At 40.9% G+C, this 21,018-nt stretch overlaps 2 protein-coding genes across 2 annotated transcripts in view; both read left to right on the top strand.

Moving 5' to 3' along the window:
• Positions 1 to 14,129, top strand: part of MESK2 (misexpression suppressor of KSR 2) — a 469,347-nt gene extending 455,218 nt beyond the window's left edge. Inside the window, exon 12 of the mRNA XM_065221293.1 lies at positions 14,119 to 14,129. The gene's annotated coding sequence lies outside the window, so the exon portion shown is untranslated. The remainder of the gene's footprint in view (positions 1 to 14,118) is intronic.
• Egfr (epidermal growth factor receptor) overlaps positions 1 to 21,018 on the top strand; it is a 397,555-nt gene that overhangs the window by 204,147 nt on the left and 172,390 nt on the right. The window lies entirely within an intron of this gene.

The following is a 21,018-nucleotide window of genomic DNA, read 5'->3' as shown; positions in this document are numbered from 1 at the left end:
TTCGCTCTTTGTTTCTATTAGGAACGCACATAGTATTTTTCTAAAAACAAAAACAATGATTTTTACCTGAATATCACATAGCATTAGAAATTCTATATGAGAAATCATATAGATTTCATTTGACACATAACGTTCATGTGATTTAGTGGTGCAATTTCCAATTATGGGATCACATGAAAGTTACGTGAAATTCACATGGATATTTTCCACTGGCTATGTGATTTATTTTATGAGTGTAGTTGAACAAGCTATTCAAATGAAATTACGCTCTCGAATTTTACTTGGCATGTAATGAACAACAGAAATACGCAATTTTCATATTTTCAGCGGTTGGTGGTTAATTTTAAATATACTAACGGTACTGCCTACGACTACGACGGCGACTACGACAGCGACTACGGCGGCGCCTACGACAACGACAACAGCGAATTTGTAACTTACTATTTGTCTAGGATAAACACCTTTGCCCGGCACCTCCACTGCTTCTTCATGTCCGCCATCTGTCACTGTTTGCAAAATATCTAATAACAATTACCTTCCAATACCAATATTTCCTGTATTGCCATGGTCATCTGGGGGGAGGGTCGCATCTAGTGGTTTCCCCAGGAACCGGTCACGGCCACCAGCTACTGCCCGTCCATTCTTGGACGTATCCAGCGAGGCATCCTTCAGATTACTTACAATCTCCGACACTCAATGCAAATCGCAGGCACACTTACGCTAGTTACAAAAAAAAAACACACACACCCGTGCAAAGAAACGGATCAAATAAACGTTACTCTTGCGAAAGCACACCCGTCGTCGTCGAACGGCAAAAAAAGGAATCGGTGGGCAGTTTTGTGATACGGATTTCCAAAATCAACCGGGAATGCACGAATTTCACCACACCCAACTACGAAACATGTTCAGAAGCACTTTTGGTACACTTTCGTTCGAAAACACTTATTTTTTTTCAAATAGTTGCGAGTGAACCAACATCATCACCGCGTAAATAAACTAAAATTAAAATTATCCTACAAACTACCACACTTATCTATATGAAATTAACTGCCATTCATGCCTCCTATCTCAATCGCTAAATTTAATTTAGAACTGTGATTCTGAGTACTACTATGTTTTTTGTTTTGAATTTCTGTCAGCACATCAAAATGCGTGAAAATATATTCTTGCTCCAAGATCTTTGTATCTAGTTCAAGATTTCTAAAACAATGTAATAATTAAATATCTCTCTCTCTAAATTTCGGTATAACGATACATTCAGCCCAGGAGGGTTCAGCCAAGCATCCTCAAAAAAATCTATGACTCTTGTACATACTTTGAAAAATTGTTTGCGTTTTAAAAGCATAAGAAGATTTGAGCCTTAAGTTATACAAATTATTTTTTTTTTCTTCGTTGGTTTGTTTTCCGTGCTCAGCACCAATGCTACCGACGCCAGGAAGGTAGCTCCCACACCTGGACACTACCTATCGACCCATCAACTTATGAACCAGAGACTAACGGCTTTACTTCCCTTCCGAAGGAAGCCGTGATCAGAGACTTATGCCTCAGAACATCCCAGCGGCGCCGACTGGGATTGAACCCAGGAATGCTGGGGTGAGAGGCAATCACGCTTGCCACTACACCACCGTTGTCGCTATACACATTAATTCTAAGTAGCCAAAAAATAACGTGATATTGCAATCGTTCGTTTTTTACTGAATTTTAACAACTGGGAATTTTTTTAGATTTAAACCAGGAAAACCGGGAAAATTTTCTGGCCACGGTATATGCTAGTTTATTAGTTTTAGCTGTAGAACGTAAAAATTTGATAAATTTGTGGAAGCTGTCATGTAATGGTTTCTAACACAATTACCTAGATTTGTCACGAAATAGTTAACCCACAATACGGTATTTTGTTTGAATAAGTCTTGAAAGGATTTAATTTATTTCGCTTCCAATGGGTTACCACGGTTAGGTAATTTTAATCCAAATTAGACATGATTTACAGACAAAATTTAACGAAATACTGACACCTAGCTTATCATAAATGTTAGTAGCACCGACAATGTACTATTGAATCAATCTTCAATCAACCATTTGTTCCTTTTTTATGATTCCTATTGATCATATTTTTTAAAGAATTTAAAAAGGTGTAATTACAAAAACGCTTTGTCATCCTACATAGTAGCAATTATCGCATTATCGCATCAAGGGTACTTCACTTAAACGAGTTGAAGTGATTACTGATCTCGGAGTTGTGCTGGATCCAAAACTGACGTTCAATTCTCACTACACTTCGATAATTGCCAAGGCGAATCGACAGTTGGGCTTTATTTCGAAAATTGCAAAGGATTTTACGGATCCATATTGCTTGAAATCCTTGTATTGCGCGCTGGTACGGCCAATTTTCGAAACCGCTTCTGTTGTTTGGACTCCAAATGATGTTTCCTGGACCTTAAGGATTGAACGTGTCCAGCGACGATTCATCCGGCTAGCACTGCGTCATCTACCTTGGCGCGATCCGTTGAACCTCCCTGCCTATCCCGATCGATGTAGACTGTTGGGCATGGGCACCCTTGAAAGAAGGCGAAGACTACAACAGGCGACATTCGTGGCGAAGTTGCTAAATGGTGAAGTCGATTCTCCCCGGCTACTTTCTATGTTGGACTTCCGTGCTGCTCAGCGTCCTCTTCGGCAGCGGTCACTACTACAGGACAGATTCCACCGTACTTTGTTTGGATATAATGAACCAATATCGTCGATGATTCGAGCTTTTTCGGTGGTGGAGGATCTCTTTGAGTTCGGCGAAACTTCCGGTCGTTTTAAAAATAGAATTACTAGTTTGTCAATTTTGTAGCTGTTTTGAAAATGTATTCTCATGTTCATTAAGACCACATATGTCAGATGAATTAAAAATAACAAAAAAAAATAAAAAAAATACAATTTCTTTGGATTTTTTTGCATTTCGATCTTGCAGAATACTCTGTTGCCTAGTAATATTGTCATCATTTTCATTTATCAACATACATTACCTACGCAAATAGTTTACTTTATCGAAATTAATTTCCCATTCCTCTTAAAACATTTAACTCTACCCTACGACCGGGGGACACGCTTCTTCTAACCATCTAGCCAAAGCAATAAAGCCTCCCCAGCATGATTATCTCGGTACACACATTCTCTCGCGGGCAAACGATGTTTGCATACAGTCCCCGCCCAATTCCACCTTTTTCCCAACATCCCAACGCAACGCATCTGATTTGAGAGAAAATAATACACTCCAAGCGAAAACCGCGCTCATTTGTTTACATTATTAAAATATCGCCTCGCGCGTATGATCAAAGTTCCGCTTTAATGGAGAACTGGTTGGAAATGGGCAACCGGCGTCGCAGCGCCGCTGCTGCACTTGGTTATCGGTTCTATCCCTCGGCAATCACAGACTCCGTGGTCCAATGCATTAATATGTACTAGCTATAGGCACCTTATCCTGCCCCACGACTTCACTCACCAACCAACTGCCGGAGTCGTTCGTTCTTTTGTTTTGCCGTAATTTCAAAGCAAATATTGAGACGTCCAATATTTGTCGTCGTTATTTAAGGGTGGCTTGGTGTGGGCCAACGTTGGTGCTTTGTGCTGTTTTTTTTTGTCGTGAACAAATGACAAAATGTCCACGTTTGGTAACTCTTTGGTTGCGCTTGTTAATTACGAGGTGTGCGATTCGGCTTGAAAGTGTGGCATTTGGTGGAAGATCACAAAACGAAGGCCATATTGAATGACTTCGAATCGAGCCATGCTTGGTCCATTGGGTGCGGTTTATGATTTTGTGTGGCGCACGTTTCGAAGGCAAGTGCCTCCAGTTCTCGTCTCGCCTTTCACTCATCTGGAGCGATTGTACTTTTGCAGGAGGGAAAATTGTATGGACAATTTATTTGGGCTGAACTAATGGCAAACCGTACTACTTGGGTGGATTTCATGCGCAGAAGATTGAAGTGGTTGTTTGGAATTATTCAACTTTCTAATCTGCTGAAGTTTTATCTTTTTCACTAATTTATACTTTCTTTTCTTTTCAGGTATGCACGAGTTGTTGAAAGTCTAGATAAGAACGATAACAATCTACCTTTTGAATGTAAGTTTAACTTAGCTGTTACATCTGTTTGGACCAATCCTAACTAATTACCGTCAATTTAATAAAAAAAAAACATTGAAACTAGAATTGGAGTTGCATCACAAATTCAGACAAAGCAACAACACCAACCAGCGCTAGTTGATATACGTGTATGCCTATCATACCGCCTGGCAAACGATTTTTCCATAATTATCTGTTAATGGCTTTAGCGCGATCGTTCCTATTCTTCGCCGAGGGAGCTTCAACCAGTTGCAGGTAAGGCCAAGCGATCTCGACCGTACACCGAGACCGATAGGAGAAAGGGAATCAAGCAGTGTAAAACCAACAACTATTCTTCGTCCTTCCATCTTCTCTCGGTTGGTTGTTGTTGTTTTCGCGAGCAGAGCAGAGCGAACAGATTGAGACGCCCATCATAATGCAGTGGGCCCCATTTTCCTATCGAGCCAAAACACGCGCAATGGATCGATTAATTATTGAGTCCATTTTCACCTCTGCTTCGTCCGAGGCCGTATCCGGAAAGGGGCCGAGGTATGCGCGGAATGAGCGGTGGGACGGGGGAGGTTCATGGGGCACTTTATAAGACAACCCAAACAATGGCCGCACGAAATTAGAATCCGGGAGGGTCAGATCATTTCAATCATCTTTCGATGAAAAAAAATCCCTACGTCGCATACAGAGAGGTACCGTTGTTTGCGGATGGAGTATTAGCCGGTATTATTTCTTCTGTATTCTTTGATACTCGGTTTTTGGTAATAATTAGAATTCTTACTATCAAAGATCAGGCACCTAGGAATTAGGAAAATGGAATACCAGCAAAAACTCCACCCGCAAACAACGGTACCTCTCTGTAGTAGGTAGTAGGGAGATTGGTATTCTTCGAAGATGATGGTTTCCATCTTCAAACGGAAAGAGAAGTCGCGTGAGATTTCAAAACGGGCATGAATTTGCACAAAGGACTTGATCTTGATCGAACCTTTCTCACCGAGACATGATACCTGCTTCCTTCTTTTTTGCTATTCGATGGTCGTTAACGATTTTCGAGAACAACCAGAGAAATGGCGTCCAGGGAGGATGGAAGTCAAGCTGTTTTTCAAATTATCTCCGAGTCAAGGATCGACAACCGTTGCTCAGGACAAAAGTGTGTGGGATGAAATTAGAGCTCAGGTGTTAATCTCCTACTGGTAGATATCTCGAGGTGCATTTTACTCGTGGGAGAAGGACTTATTGGGAAAAATCAAGAAGAAACGAAAGAGGATTCTGTATGATAGCCCATTATTATCGGAATGCATCCATGATGCGTCTCTTTTGTGTGAATTGTTTCGGTAATCCTCATCGACACTTTTCAGGGTTCTGTTGTTTGCAGGGAAATTAGATCTTTTGTTGGGATTTCAATCAGAGTCAGGTTCAATATGAGGAAAAATTTGATGATTTTGCTTTTATCACTTTTGAAGAGTGACAAATATTCGCATTATTCTTGAAATAGAAACAGGTTTAAAATATCAGCAATTTCCTGGAGAGCCTTGAACAGTTATCAGGGAATGTTTCGACAAGGAGAATTTTGGACGACTTTAACTTTCTGGGGTAACTTAAACAACTTTCTACATAATTTTGATCATCTTCCTCGCGGAGCTTGGACATCGTAAACTTTCTGGAGATGTTTGAGCAACGTTTTGGAGAAATATAGATAACTGTCAGAAGAAAGTTGAACATCTTCATCTGTCTGGGGAAGTTCGTCGACTTTCTGGAAGAGTTTAGGGACAGCTTAAAATTTCTGGAAAAGTTTGAGTGACTTACTACGCATATTTTAACAACTTTCCCCAAGTAGGCTAATTGTTTTAAAATTGTCTGATTGTTTTTTTTACTTCAGAGAAGAGTTCTACAAAAAAAAATTAATATTCTTTTATCAATAGTAGGACCTCTAGTGGACGGAACAAATGTGAACATTTAGTTCTTTTAATTGATCAATCATCAATTATCTTAACTCTTTCCGTTTTTTTATTTGTAAGCGTATCAAATTTGTAGTATTTATTTCAAAGAGAAAGTTGATGAAGAGAATCCAAGGGACTGTCAACTCTACCCGACTTTAAAAGGTGTATTTTGAATTTTTTGTTATTTATGAATTTTTAAGTTTTGTGCATTTTGGTATTAAAGTGTATTCTATTCACCACTCACAGGATTTACTTCCGAATCATATGAATGGGGCGGGGCGGAAAGTATCGTTTGTGCAGAATATGTAAAAAAGGAGGGACTTGGAGAGATTGAACTCGTGAGTGCTAATTTCCTCACAAATTTGATTTTATTGGCTTTCTGGGGACTGAATATTCACCCAAAGCGAATTATTCCCACTTCTCTTAAATTCTCTCAAATTCCTACCAGCGTGTTCTGGAAAATGGTCGGACGATGATTAATCTCACCAATACATTCGGGCCTACAATTCCACACCTTCTATAGAGACCAGGTTGAGTCTTGATAGCTAGCTGCTTGCGGGAACTGATGACCTTGACAAATGTTCAAATAATACTCTTTACAAATTTATGGTGGTCCTGAAAAGGACCGTTTTGTAGTGATGGTTGAGTAATGCTGAGCTGCGCACGACGAGCTACTAATTCCGATCCTAGCCTAGCGGTGGGACTTCTTCCTCCTTCTCTATGGTTGCTCATATGAGCTATGCAGCTCGCTGCTTGCAGAAAGCCTTTCGTTGTTGTTGTTGTTGAAAGCATTCCTGCTGCTGCTGCTGGACTGGACACCACCACTGATTGAATGAGCACCGTTCAGTGGGCCCGCTTCGAATTCGATTTTTAAGTCTGTGTTAGGGAATGCGCTGTTTTCAGACATTCGGTGATAATTTTGATCACCATTGCAACAGTTGGACATTTGGTATTTTTCAATAATGACCTATTGAAAATTAACTGAGTGTTCATTTTAGGAGATTGGTAGATAAATTTCCAATCGTTTGGCTTGTTTAGAATTAAAATCTATCTGCTATTGGTCGAAACCTGACCTCTTTTCGTTATGCTGTGCATTTTGGTTTTTTGAAACTGCGTGGATTCTATAGATCCTGTGGAGATCTATCTAGCCCTGATGTATGTGTTGGTAGAGGGAAAAATGTAAACTTTGTGGGAGACGATGTCTTAACGCTCGAAAGCAATTTTGTGAAATATGAAGTAAAACAACTCCTGCATGATGATTTTGTTTGATTTAATTTATTTGTAAAGTCGCCGGGAAATACCCGCTGGCGATTTGTTTTTAATGATAACTCCTTACAAACAAAGGCAAAAACTCAAAAACAGGCTGCTTCGTCATGGTATACAGTGTGATAATTCAATAATCAATAAATTATCTCAAAATTTAGTGGCAAACCATTTATAAATTTTGGTAACATACAAAAAATTCTATAATCCACATTAAATTTCATATCAGGCATAACATTTGATAACGGCACAAAAGCATTTGCAAACCAATAACATCATCGGATAGGGGCAACTATCACCTTTCCGAAAGTGGTATTGGTATGCGTGGGCGTACTTTGGTTCGCGTGTAAAGGGCCTTAGAAAGTTTGTTTACAAATGCTTTTGTGCCGTTATCAAATGTTATGCCTGATATGTAAGCGCTGATTGAAACAATCTTTTCGACGTCACTACAAGGGTGATTGATTAAACGAAAGAAACGAATCGTGCGAAATGAAAGCCGAGGAAAAACTAATTGCATATATTCAGGCTTACAATTCCACACCTTCTATAGACAGGTTGCGCCTTGATAGCTAGCTGCTTGTGGGAACTGATGACCTTGACCAATGTCCAAATAATACTCCTTAACAAATTTTTGGTGGCCCTGAAAAGGACCGGTTTGTAGTGATGGTTGAGTAATTCTGAGCTGGGTGTTCAACACGGATGAGGCTGTCGAGCTGTATGTCGTTTGGAGCAAGGGTGACACGCATGGCATAGATGACCGACCCGCAGCGACCCACGAAGAGCTACTGATTCCGATCCATAGCATAGCGGTGCAGCTTCTTCTTCCTTTGATGGTTACTTATGTGGGCTCTGCAGCTCGCTGCTTGCAGGCAGCCTTTCGTTGTTACTGGAGAACAATTTTCAACGCCACACGCCGAAAGCACTGCTACTGCTGCTACTGCTGCTACTAATTTCGACGACCGAACACCACCACACAGTGGTGTGGTCGTTGGGAGCGTGTGGTTCTGAGTATGGCGATGAGTGTGCGAAATATTACGCAATTCCATCCTCCCTATTCGCACGCGCCCGAGGATCGGAGACGAATGCCACTTCGACTTGTTTCGTTTACTTACTACTCTCTGACGACTGTGCTGGGGAAGCAGCATATGCATGTAGGTAATTGGTGGATTTGTTAGTTAATTTGACGCTTTTTGACAATGCTAGATATTTACCAGTTTTTCAATAGTGTCTTGTTGAAAATCAACATTCGGAAGCATTGTTATCGATGCGTAGCCATATTTCTGATCGATTGGTGATAAAATTATTGAAATTGGACCAGGGGCAGCTGAGTTATTAACGTTCAAAATCTTTCTTAATTTGTTACATGTTCCATTTTCGGTTTTCACAAAGTGTACCCCCATATACAAATCAAAAACGTAGTCCTACGTCAAAAAAAAAATTAAGCAATTAGCTATGATGTCTTGTTTTTATATATTGGTGGAGAACTGGAATGGTATTTCACACCATACATGGTGTAATTATATGTAATATCATTAATGGTTGAAAGTTTTGATCTGAATGTTTATTTAGCGCAATTGCTCGATTTACGCCGTGTAGTATGCAATTATGATTTATATTGCATTCTTGATGGTATGGTACGGGATAACTTCATTAAGTTTCTTCAAAGGGTAAGTAATTCTGTGTTCTTCTTCTTTTTTTAAATATCATTCAATCATCATCATTAGTTTACACATACATTCATACATTATGAATACGAAAATTCAAAACATGTATTTCATGAATTTAGATCGTAAATTTCCTGGGTGAAACACATTCACTGTATTTACTTACATGTGTTCTTCGAAGTATAGCACAATTAAACGCAATCGAATACACGAAACTTAAAACGACTACTTCACAAAACTCTTGGTGAACAAAATTTATCACAAAGAAAACCATTTCAACTTTATTGCTTTGCTAGCAATCGTGAAAGTATCATTGAAACAGAGGTGCCAGATGTATTGCCTCTAGCAATGAATTTACGTTTATTAAATCAAGTAATTGCGAAGTTTGACTCATTAACATAGATGAGTGGATGTATTTAATGGTAGATAAATATCAAAAACTGAATAAATAAAACAAAAACGACCATTCTAGTCATTTTACCGGTCCAATTAAAAAAGTCACAGAAGATTGAATTAAACACTAACAGGAAATATGGCAGCAGTGCACGTAACCTGTGATTCGCTTTCCCTCTCATGGCGGTAAGCTCCAACTCGGATCAACATTTCATACCGGTCCTAATTGAAGGATGTGCCAAATGTTTTTTAAGGATCGTATTAATTGACATCGACATCGACACCATAGCAGCTTGACCTTTGTGATCAGGATTTAATCCGAGGATAATACCGGTTGGAGCTTACCACCATCAGAGGTGTAAACACAATTTCATACAGCGAGGTCTAGCAATATGAGTTTTTTGTCTACCTGTCCGTATGCACTAGGTAGTGTAACGTCACATTTGCTGTTGTAGTGAAATGAAGGAAGAAAAAAGATGGTTAAACTTTCCTCACCATAACAGTTGATATTTATGAAACAGTTTTGGCGCGTTGATATGCACTTCCAATGAGTTTTACCCATACATTTAGAAAATGATGATCGAAGAATATTTGAAAAGAAGAAGTAGACAAATTATTTACCCTTTGTAGAACCTTAACATCTTAGTTCCAGAGCCCATAGCACTGAAGAAGACGGTCCGTATTCTGGGGGTACTAGTTGACCGGTTCCTCAACTTCGAGCAGCACTTTAAGGCGATCAAGAACGACTGCCGCAGTAGGATCAACTTGATCCACACCATCTCTCGCCCCCACCGATCTAACAATCGCAACACTCGTTTCCGGGTTGCAAGAGCCGTCATCGATAGTCGCCTACTGTACGGTCTTGAGATGACGTGCATCGCCACCGAAAAGCTCGTGCAGATACTAGCACCAACTTTTAACACCTACGTTCGGATTGTCTCGGGTCTTCTTTCGTCAACGCCCACCGATGCCGCATGCATCGAAGCGGGTATTCTGCCCTTCCGCCATCGTATAACCGCAGCAATTGCAACGAAAGCCGCTGCCTTTATCGCAATGACCTCCGGAAATGACAGGATCTTTCTCCTCGATGAAGAGACAAAAGTTGGCGCATACCTCCACCAAAAATCGAGAGTCGGATAAAAAGCAGGTTCAAGGCTGGAGATAACTCTGCAGCGCTGAAGAGAACAATAGCCGCACTGCTAGGCTCGGACTACCCAACCCATGCCCACATATACACGGACGGATCGCTTTCCCGAGCCGGGGTCGGAATTGGAGTAGCTGGAATTTCAGCACCGATGAGTAGCAGCCTACCGCCACAATGCTCGGTTTTCTCCGTCGAAGCTGCGGCCATCTTTGTTGCCGTTACAACACCCTCGGACTGGCCCATACTGGTGCTATCCGATGCGTACAGCGTGATACAAGCCCTTACATCGGAGACCATGGCTCACCCCTGGATACAGGGTATTGTGGAGGCCACACCTCCGAACACGGTGTTTTCCTGAATCCCTGGGCACTGCGGTATCCCAGGAAACAGCGAAGCCGACAGCCTGGCAGGGTCTGGACCAGCTGGCCCCCGTTAAACCGAAGAAGTGCCACTACAGGACAGAAAGCGATGGATTGTCAGCAAAATGTGGGAAGCCTGGGAAGCAGAGTGGTGCCAATCCCAATCCCTCTTCATCCGAAGAATCAAAGGAACGACGAGCTTGGACGGATATGTCGAAACTACGGGACCAGAAGGTGGTTTCTCGTCTTAGGACAGGTCATACAAGGAACTCACATAGTTTTGGTGGGACGCAGTTCCACAGAATGTGCTACGTTTGCGGAACCACTGCATCGGTGGAACACATCCTATGCCTGTGTCCACAATACCAACAACTACGGGAGCAGTACGCACTTCCCAACAGCATTAGGGACATACTGGGTGACGAACCTTCCACTTTAGCGACAGTTATTTATTTCCTCAAGGACGCTGGGTTATACAACAACATTTAGTTCCTTTTAACTTTCTTTTGACTGACGGTACATCTCTACCGGACGGGGATACCCCTTCTACGGTGGAGCTCCGATCTCTTTCAAAACCCTACCTAACTTTGATGTACCAGATTTTTTTTTCTCGTTGCCTGTATTGTTAGTCTTTTTACTGGATGTGCTTCTATTTGAGTACATGTGAATTGTAAGTCAACTCCGTAACAAAAATTGCTGGCACAACCCCCCTCTGGGGCCTCCCATTTTATAAAGATGAACTAGTCAACGGCTAAAAATCTCTCTAATAAAGTTTAAAAAAAATATTAGTTCCACTAACCCCATTTAATGATAAGAAATATAAAATTTGTCGATTTCATTGATTCCATACCGATAACGATCTTTTGATTTCTTACAAAATTTTTGGAAGTAATCGAAAAACCCAGTTAAAAAATGCTGACTCCTGTAAAATATTCTAAGTGTGTAGGGAAGTTTGAAAAACTTTCTAATGCAGTTTTGTCAACTTTCTAAAGAACTTTGAACAACTTTCAGGGCGTCATCAACAATATCCTAGGGAAGATTGAGCAAAATTCAGAAATTTGGATCAACCTTCAGGGGCAGTTCGGAAGACTTCCTTTGGACGAATTGCGCAACGTTCTGGAGAAGTGCGAAAAAAATACTAGGGAAGTTTGGGCAACTTTCTGGGAGAGATTAAACAACTGTGGCCTTTGACAAATTTCTGGAAAAGTTTTGAATACTTCTTGGATGGCCAACTTCTTTGTAGTGTCTGGTCATTTTTGGTTTCCCGGGAAACGGGATGGCTCTTCCTGGGAATTCCCTATAAATGATTCAGAAGAACTTTGAACAACTTCCAGAGGAAGTTTGGATACCTTTTTAGAAAAGTATGAAAGTTTAGAGAACTTTCTGAAGGAATCTGTTAAACTTTTTTGCTAAATTTTATACCTATTCTCGAGGAAGATTAGGTAAAGTTTTGGGAAAGTTTGTACAACTTACATGAAACAATTAAACAAATTTCAGAGGAAGCTTGAAGACTTCCACGAGAAATTCGAACGACTTGCTGGGGAAGTTTGAATGACTTCCTGGTGAAGTTTGAATGACTTCCTGGCGAAGTTTGAATGACTTCCTCGGAAAATTCAGAAGACTTTGTGAAGAAGATTGAATACCTTTCTGTGGAAGTTCAAACAACTTTTATAGGAAATAAAGACAACTCTCTGACACAGTTTACGCAACTTTCGGAAGAAGTTTGAGCAACTTTCTGAAGAAGTTTGAGCAACTTTTTTGGGAAGTTTGGACAACTTGCTAATGATGTTTCAATAGTTTACTGGAGTTTAGACAGTTTAGAAAAAAAAATCAGATACCATTGAACAACTTCATAGGGATGTTTAGACAACTTTCAGAGGATTTTTCAGCATTTTCCAGAATATTTAGATATCTTTTTAGGTAAGTTTGAAAACATTCCGGTGAAGTTTGGGCAACTTGATAAACTTCTGAATAATTGTATACATTTTTCTGGTAACTTCCTGTAGAAGATTGGATATTTTTTGTAACAAATTGAATCATCTTACTGGGAAAATATGAACAACTTTCCATAAAAGTTTCATAAGAACTTGTACAAAGAAATTTGGATAACTTTTAAGAAAAGTTTGGACAATCTCCTAAGAAAGTTTAGAAAACTTTTAGTAATAATTAGGGATTCTATTTTGATAAATTTTATGCTTCATTATGGGAAAGTTTGTACATTTTTCATGAAAAATTTGAACAAATTTGCTGAGGGAATTCGAATGTCTTCCTGGAGAAGTTTGAAAGACTTCCTGGGGATGGTAGAATTACACACTACGAAAAAGACAGTTAAATTTCAGTGCCCTGAGACCGACACATGCAAGCGGTCCTTTTGACATCAGTTGAAAAGGACGAGAAAATCAATTCAATCAAACGCACTTTTTGTACATATGTTTCAGTTTCAGGACACTTAATTTTACATGCCATGTTTGTTTACGTTCCATGATTTACATCAAAGCTGAATTACGTCTCGTGTAAAAATAATAATTTCTAAGTGTGTACTTCTTGGGGAAGTTTTACCGAATATCTGGGAACTTTGGACGATTTTATGGCGAATTTTGACTTTCTAGGACAGTTTCTGGAAAAGGTTGCATTTGTTTTGATAGCATCTTCCTGAAGAAGTGTGAGCAAATTTTTAGTGAAGTTTGAACAGCTTTCTGGAGATGTTTGAGTAACTTCCTGGATAAGTTTCTGAAAACGTTTAGACAGATTAGAAAAAAGTATGTAAATATACCATTGCCCAACTTCCTAGGGGAGTTTAAACATCTTTCAGAGGAAATTTTGTCAACCTCAAGAAGAAGATTGATCAATTTTCAAGGTAATTTTCAACAACTTTCTCGGAAGTAACTGTACTTCCTGCAGAAGTTAAAGCAATTTTCTGGGAAGTTTGGTCACGTTTACGAATTGAACGCATAAACTAATCCTAAGGAATTCTGGCGATATGTGAACGAGCAACGGAAAGAAACGGGATTGCCGTCCAATATGACTGATGGCGTTACTGATGCCAACTCAGTCGCAGATATCGCCAATATGTTTCGCACACAATTCAGCAGCGTTTTTTCAGACGAAGTTCTTGATGCTCAGGAAATTGCTGCTGCCACGAGTAATGTCCCTCGTACGTCGGTGTTTGGTTCTCCATTCACCATCCACAGCGACATGGTGATTTCAACCGGGAAACAGATGAAAACAGGATCTGGTCCAGATGGAATTCCCTCATTAGTACTGAAACGTTGCTTATACACTCTTTCAGAGCCCTTAGCTAAGGTCTTCAACTTGTCAATGACCTCCGGAGTTTTTCCAGAATGTTGGAAGGATTCGTTTGTTTTCCCTGTTCACAAAAAAGGATGCAAGCAGACTGTCGTCAATTACCGCGGAATAGCTGCATTGAGTGCTATCTCCAAACTATTCGAGCTAATTGTCCTGGAAAAGTTGGTTCAAGACTGCTCGTACAGTATTTCTCAGGATCAACACGGCTTCATGCCTAAGCGCTCGACGACGACTAATCTAACTGTTTTTACATCGTTAATTATTCGTGAGATTGAACGTGGCCATCAAGTTGACGCCATATACACCGACCTCTCTGCAGCTTTCGATAGACCATGAAATTACCATCTCTAAATATGACAAAATGGGTGTTCATGGGAGTCTACTTACCTGGCTTCGCTCCTATCTGACTGGCAGATCTATGTCTGTTAAGATCGGTGACTACGCTTCTCCACTCTTCATTGTTACATCTGGTGTTCCTCAAGGCAGCCACCTGGGGCCATTGCTTTTCCTGTTGTATATGAACGACGTGAACTTGATCCTCAAATGCCTTAAACTCTCGTACGCTGACGACATGAAGCTCTACTACGTAATAAAAGGGCCTCAAGACGCTCATTTCCTCCACCAAGAACTTGAAGTCTTTGATGATTGGTGCCGGATAAACAGGATGTCTTTAAATGTGTCCAAGTGCTCGGTCATCTCCTTTGGCCGTAAACGGGCGATGCATTTCCACGATTACACCTTAAGAGGAATAAGCTTGAAACGCGAATCGACTGTCAAGGACTTGGGAGTCATGCTCGATTGCAAATTAACGTTCAAGGATCACATTGCTTATGTTGTATCTAAAGCTTCATCGCAGCTAGGATTTTTATTCCGTTTCGCCAAAAGCTTCAAGGACCTGTATTGCCTGAAGGCTTTATACTGTTCCCTGGTTCGACCTATACTGGAATACTCTGCCGTTGTTTGGTCGCCATTCTATCAGAATGCCATCCATAGAATTGAAGCTGTTCAGCGAAAATTTATTCGCTTTGCGTTGCGACACCTTCGTTGGCGCGACTCGCGTAACTTGCCGAGCTATGAAAGTCGCTGTAACCTCATCGACCTGGAGCTCTTGGAAGGAAGGCGTAATGTGGCGAAGGCTTGTTTCGTTGCGGATCTTCTGCAAGGGAACGTCGACTGCTCCACACTTCTCAGTCTTCTTGACATCAACACTCAACGACGGGACCTCCGGCTGCATGCGTTCTTCAACAACCGGCGTTCGAGGACCAACTATGGCGTACACGAACCAATGTTGAGTATGTGCCGCGTTTTCAATAGTTGTTATTATGTGTTCGATTTTAATGTGTCCCGCGAGAAAAATAAGCGTAGCTTTAAGAGATGTTTGCGTTAATTTTGTGTTTGAAGCAGTTTTGATGTTTGGATATAGAAAATTGTCATTAGGGTAACTATTTTATCTGTTGACAAGTAGAAATAAATAAACTAAATAAACGCACATCAGAAAACTTAAAGCGCTTTCTCGTGAAATACCAAACGATATATTGAAAGTGCTGGATGGTGCAGGGTTGACCTGACCAAACGCTTTCTTGTCGCTCAAGTATGACTTTCGCCAGTACGTTTTTTTTTATCTAGTTCGTTTATTTGTAAGGCTCAATCGCGTTAGCTTTACGGAGCCGATAATTCATTGTTCTTTGTTTGTAACAAAATTCACTTAATTCTATGTCTAGTAGGAGTTGGGCCGAATACTCGCGGCTTACTCGAGGTTAGAGGGGTACATTGTCGAAGGATAGGAAAAGGGGAGGAGCTTGGGGTAGGGTTTCGTTGTCTCATCAGAGTGATGTCGCTAGTATGAACGGTAGTGTGGTTCTAGATTCGTCTGGAGTTCGACCGGCTATGGTGACCAGTGGGCGACGATGAGACTCATCGAGACGGGGGACAAGACAAACAAAAACTAATAAAGAGATACAAAAGACAAACGAATTAAATTTTTATACTAGACATTTGCAGAAACACATAAATCGATTCGCCAGTACGTTGTTGAGTCCTGGAAACCTATTCGTTTTATTTTATTTTTTAATCATTCGACCTTTTGTGCGTTTGAATTTCATTAGACCTTTTCTCCTTCAATATTGTCAATTTCCCGAACGGGTATCGGTCAATCCTTCAAAAGGGTTCAGAAATAATAATTACAGAACAATTCTGGATTCCTTTTTGAATAGGTCCTATGTAAAAAATACGATCTAAAAAATTTATTAATTTGATTCGCTTTTTACAGCAAACTGGGTGGGTTTTCAATATTTATGCATACAAGATTGTTTGTATCATTTTGCGAAAATACCGCACTGGTCACGGTTAAAATCGCATCAAGTGTATCGATTTTTTGTATCGACAAATGAACATTGCACAATTGCTTACAACCAAAATAAGAAATGCTCTGGGATACCCAAATCATCCCAGTCGCCAGTTGAACGAGCATCGTCTTCCATTTAGCAGCTCAAAGGGTTCAAAATTCCAACCATCGTCTAAGGTCACGACGAAATCCTTCACTTTTTGATAGATGATTTTCCCAAACGATAAACCGACTCGATGCAAACGTCCAACCTCCCAAACTCCAGTCCCACAGTTGGTTCCCTCGCTCTGGTTTGCTCTCATATCCCCATCCGCTAAAGCACCGGAGAATATTCATCCCATCGCTTCATTATTGATCCTTTTGTTATAGCTTTTATTGCTCTATTGCCAGCACACGATTCACGCGATGACTTTCCACTTTCGTGACCAGCACGACCCACGGGGCATCCACACGGGATGAAATTGAACGGACCGGCACGAAGAAGCCATTCGAACATTCCGCGTCTTCTTCCTCGCGCGCTTTCTAAAAAGTTCGTTAGACGCTCGAGTGGAATTCTTTTCCCACTTTTGACTCGCGCGCAGCTTGATTAAGATAAGCGCGCACTAGGCACTCATATTCTTATTATACGCTTTTAATTTCCCACTTAATAATAAATGGTCTTCAAAACAGAACGCGCGTTCGACCTCGAGATGCCACCCCGAACCGGCCTTCAATAGCTGCGGCCATTGCAGGTCGCAGGTCTTTTCACGGTTTTTTGAAAACTCATGTCCCCTCTCGTTGCCTCCTTCGCTGTCAGGGGAGGGTTCGAGTTCGGTTTTCGATATCAATTTGTACCGTTTATGGAGTTGGGCACAGCAAAGAGTGTTCGATTGCACAAAGGAAAGGATTTTACCCGACCGAAGAGATTTCCAATCACCTCGAACGACGCGGAGAAAGACGCTCTTTGCTGATTTCAGATAAGGTCCGTCTTTATTCCCGTTCGTAAAGTGATCCCCGGCGAGAACCTTTCGAATTCCGAACTCGTAGACATAAACAGTGCTTAGGTCGGCTTGGCTTGGAGCAAGAAGCGAGCCCGTTTAGCAAAGCAAATGAAATGGTAACGCCTACCCACTTGAGCCTGAAGTGGCTGACCGTAAAAGTGACGACTACTCACAAATTGCATTAGTGCCCTGGTCAGAGTATGCCCTTTTACAGCCTCGATGCTCCCTTTTGAGAAATCGCCTCCCTGAACTGCTGCTGCTGCTGCTTCTTCTGCAAGGTAATAAATTTTCAAACGTGTTAAAAAAAGCAACTTGCACTCTTGAAAGGAATGTGTAGGCATGTACCTGAGGTCAAGTCGTAAGAGCCTCTCTGCCGCCACCGACCGTCGTCTTCAACAAATCAGACAGCAGGCACAAAAGGGGCGGAAAAATATTGACCTTTTTCGTATAGCAGCAAACACTTGAACCTGGCAAGGTCCACGAGTCTATTGGAAAACAAAAGCCCGAAATGCTCATCCCTCGAATGGATCTCGACTCGCCTGAAGTGATTGTGTAGGGGAAAAAAAAGGTGCATTACCGCACTGACTGGCAGGCTGGCGCATCGATGCTTGATGGGAGGGTAATCCTTCACGGCAGCAGACAGCAAATGATCCCTCCTGCCGACCGGCGAAGGTAGAAGGAATCAAACATGTTTTACACGCTCTCTCAGGGTGATAAATTGATAGCTGGAGGTAAACGAGCAGAAAGCTGGATCCCTTGGAACGTCATAAGCTCTTCAAGTTTACGATTATTGAGCTCCGCTCGAGGAAAGTGTCTCATCCTATCCCATGAATTCAGGCTAAGATATCACCAATCAACGACTCGATCCAGATTCCTCTAAGAAAGCACGGAGATCAGATAGCCTCAAATGAATTTGTTCGCTTCAGAAGCATCCAACGAAAAAAAAATGGGGCTCCCAAAAACTAGTCATATCTCCCTTCGTTGATCTCCGGCGATATCGTGAGCCGGAGAAAGAACATTCTTGCGTCCCTTCGAGTGCTGTCTAATATCCATCAAACAGACGAACAGCGGGAGGGCAAATCTCCCGAACCCCGTCCACATGTCCGTCAGTCAGCTCGGTCAGTTCAAATCTTCTTCCACGAGGAGCTCCAATCAAATGAAACAATCTCCGAAAAATAAATTAAAAGCTTTTAATTATGAAGGAAAACAAAACGCGGACCTCAATGTGTCTAAACTCCGTGTCCGCTGTACCCTGCCCGTACCTGTGCCTCGCGAGAGCTGTTAGTCTAATAAATACATATGAATAATGTACCGGTTTCTGAATTTTGCTCCCTCCCCCCGGGACGTTGCGTTTTGCCACCCGTCCGAATAGAAGAAGCAACAATCGAACCAGTTAATTTATAGTTCATGATTTCGAGGGCTTCTTCTTCCCAACTCGCCTTGCTCCGGCTCCACTACCAACTGAAGAGCCTAGATTGGATCGGTTGGAATTCTGATTTTGAATCGATCTCACCGAATCTCTAGAACGGTCGGAGTGAGGTGGAAGAACGCAATCGTGAAAACCGAAAACTGCTCCTTAGCTGTCGGAATTGAAGGGATGCCGGAGTTGGGTGCGGGGGAGGGTTTGGAGAAAAGTGTTTAATTTTCAAATCTAAATTAATGAGCAACGGTTGCCGGGTACTGCAAGAAGGATGGTGGACTGTTGTTGAAGTCATAAGTGCATCATAAGTCAACTTGTAGACAGGTAGAACGGATACAAAACTGACGGAAGGCATCGACTTAGATATCTGCATGATTAGGTTCGAAAGATGTTATGTTATGTTGCAGGCTTTGAGATCAACTCTAGTTAATTTTTAGGTATGATTCAAGTGGACATTTAGTACAAAGATCTTTGAAGATAGGTTCATTAGGTTTGCGTCAGTAAAAGTCCAAAGGATGTCGAAGACACATCCAATGCGCTTCTCTTGGAAAATTTATTTTCTTCGTGAAAAATGATTCGTATTTCAGGGCTTCTTCCGCAGGTCTTGCAGAACTATGCTGAAAATCATATAGATTTACCCTTGGAACGCTCATGAGTTTACATGGCGGAGTTACTAAGAGCACCCGCACCAATGCGTTGTTATTCGGGCTGCTAGTTTGTCAACTTTAGCCATTACTATTTTAGTTAGCAACTTGTTTACGCACCGGTCGTTGCTATCACGATTGTGAATTTACGTTTTCACAACGATAGTTGCTAAACTTACCGTCGAACTTCGAACTGAAATTGATCACAGAGTTTCGTGATTGTTTTTTCGACAATATTGATATACCTAACCACGAAGACTGAAGATTGAAGGTTAAGATCTAACTACAGACCCAGATACTCAAGAAACGGTCCTCCGGAAGATCCGAATAGCCCACCGATTTTTTTTTTTAAATCACTTGTTGTGATGCTACATGAATGAATTTGAATCTGGGACAAGTATGTGCACACTGGTGGTCACTAAGCTGTCCTCTGGGAGATCCGGAACATTCATAAAAGTGGTCAATTCGTAAAAATGATCAAAATATCGATCTTCGTATGCTCACACAGATAAAAATTTTGGATTTTTAATTGTGATGCAAACATTAATTCACGTATACTTGTATTTCATTTCACGCAACCGAGCAACTTGCAAACAATGTTGTTTACAAAGGTGGGTTTTGTATACAATATTTGCTACATTGCATGAAATGTGTCAGAACTTTACATGATATATAATGTAAACGTATATGATATGAGACGCTCCATTTATGTGCAATATATTGAACAGAAATTTACGCTACTATTTTGAACTGTGCATCTTATAAAAGTTGTGCACCAAAATGAATAAAAGGCAATTTCGGATGCCCATCTGGATTACTAGATTATATATTTTAGCTTGTGAATATATCAAGCTCGGTTGGTCGAATATTATACGGAAGATCTTATAACATCAGACAAAATTGAAACCTTTAAGAAGTTCTGATTGATAGAAATGTGGGGAAGTTAAAAGATCTTTAAGAGTAAGTTTCGACAGCTCCAGGGCAATCGAATGGATTTCAGGAAAATTGTCTTCATCCAAGATCAAGAGTTTCAGGGCAGTTCCATTAAATTCAGGAAAATTTAAGCTTAAAGACCTATGAGTAAGTTACGTGAACTTCGCGTAAGTTATGAAAATGTTACGGCAGTTCCATGAATATCAGGAAAACTGTGAGAACTTGAGGGACGTTCTTAAAATTTTAGGTTCGTTTCGTTCGTTTATGGCAGTTCGATTTATTTCAGAAAAATAAAGGAAACCATCAAGAAGTTCCGAGAATTTTAGGATAGTAAAAAAAATTAAAGTAATGAACTTTAAAACATTCAGAAAGCAACGCAGAAGATCCATGTTTAAAGGGAAATTTGAAGATCTTCTGGGCAGTTTCTGAACAATTCCAGGAACATCATCAGGAAAACAAAAGGGAAGTTCCGTTAACTTCAGGAAACAATAGAGATTCTCAGGAAAGTCTGAGGAATGCAAAGAAGTACTGAGAA

The sequence above is a fragment of the Ochlerotatus camptorhynchus genome, unplaced genomic scaffold, assembly GCF_037179485.1.
Source record: "Ochlerotatus camptorhynchus isolate MF236.1 unplaced genomic scaffold, CSIRO-AGI_Acam_v1.1 ptg000012l, whole genome shotgun sequence".
Lineage (NCBI taxonomy): Eukaryota > Metazoa > Arthropoda > Insecta > Diptera > Culicidae > Ochlerotatus > Ochlerotatus camptorhynchus.
The sequence above is the reverse complement of the archived record's forward strand: the minus strand, read 5'-3'. Positions and strand labels throughout refer to the sequence as shown.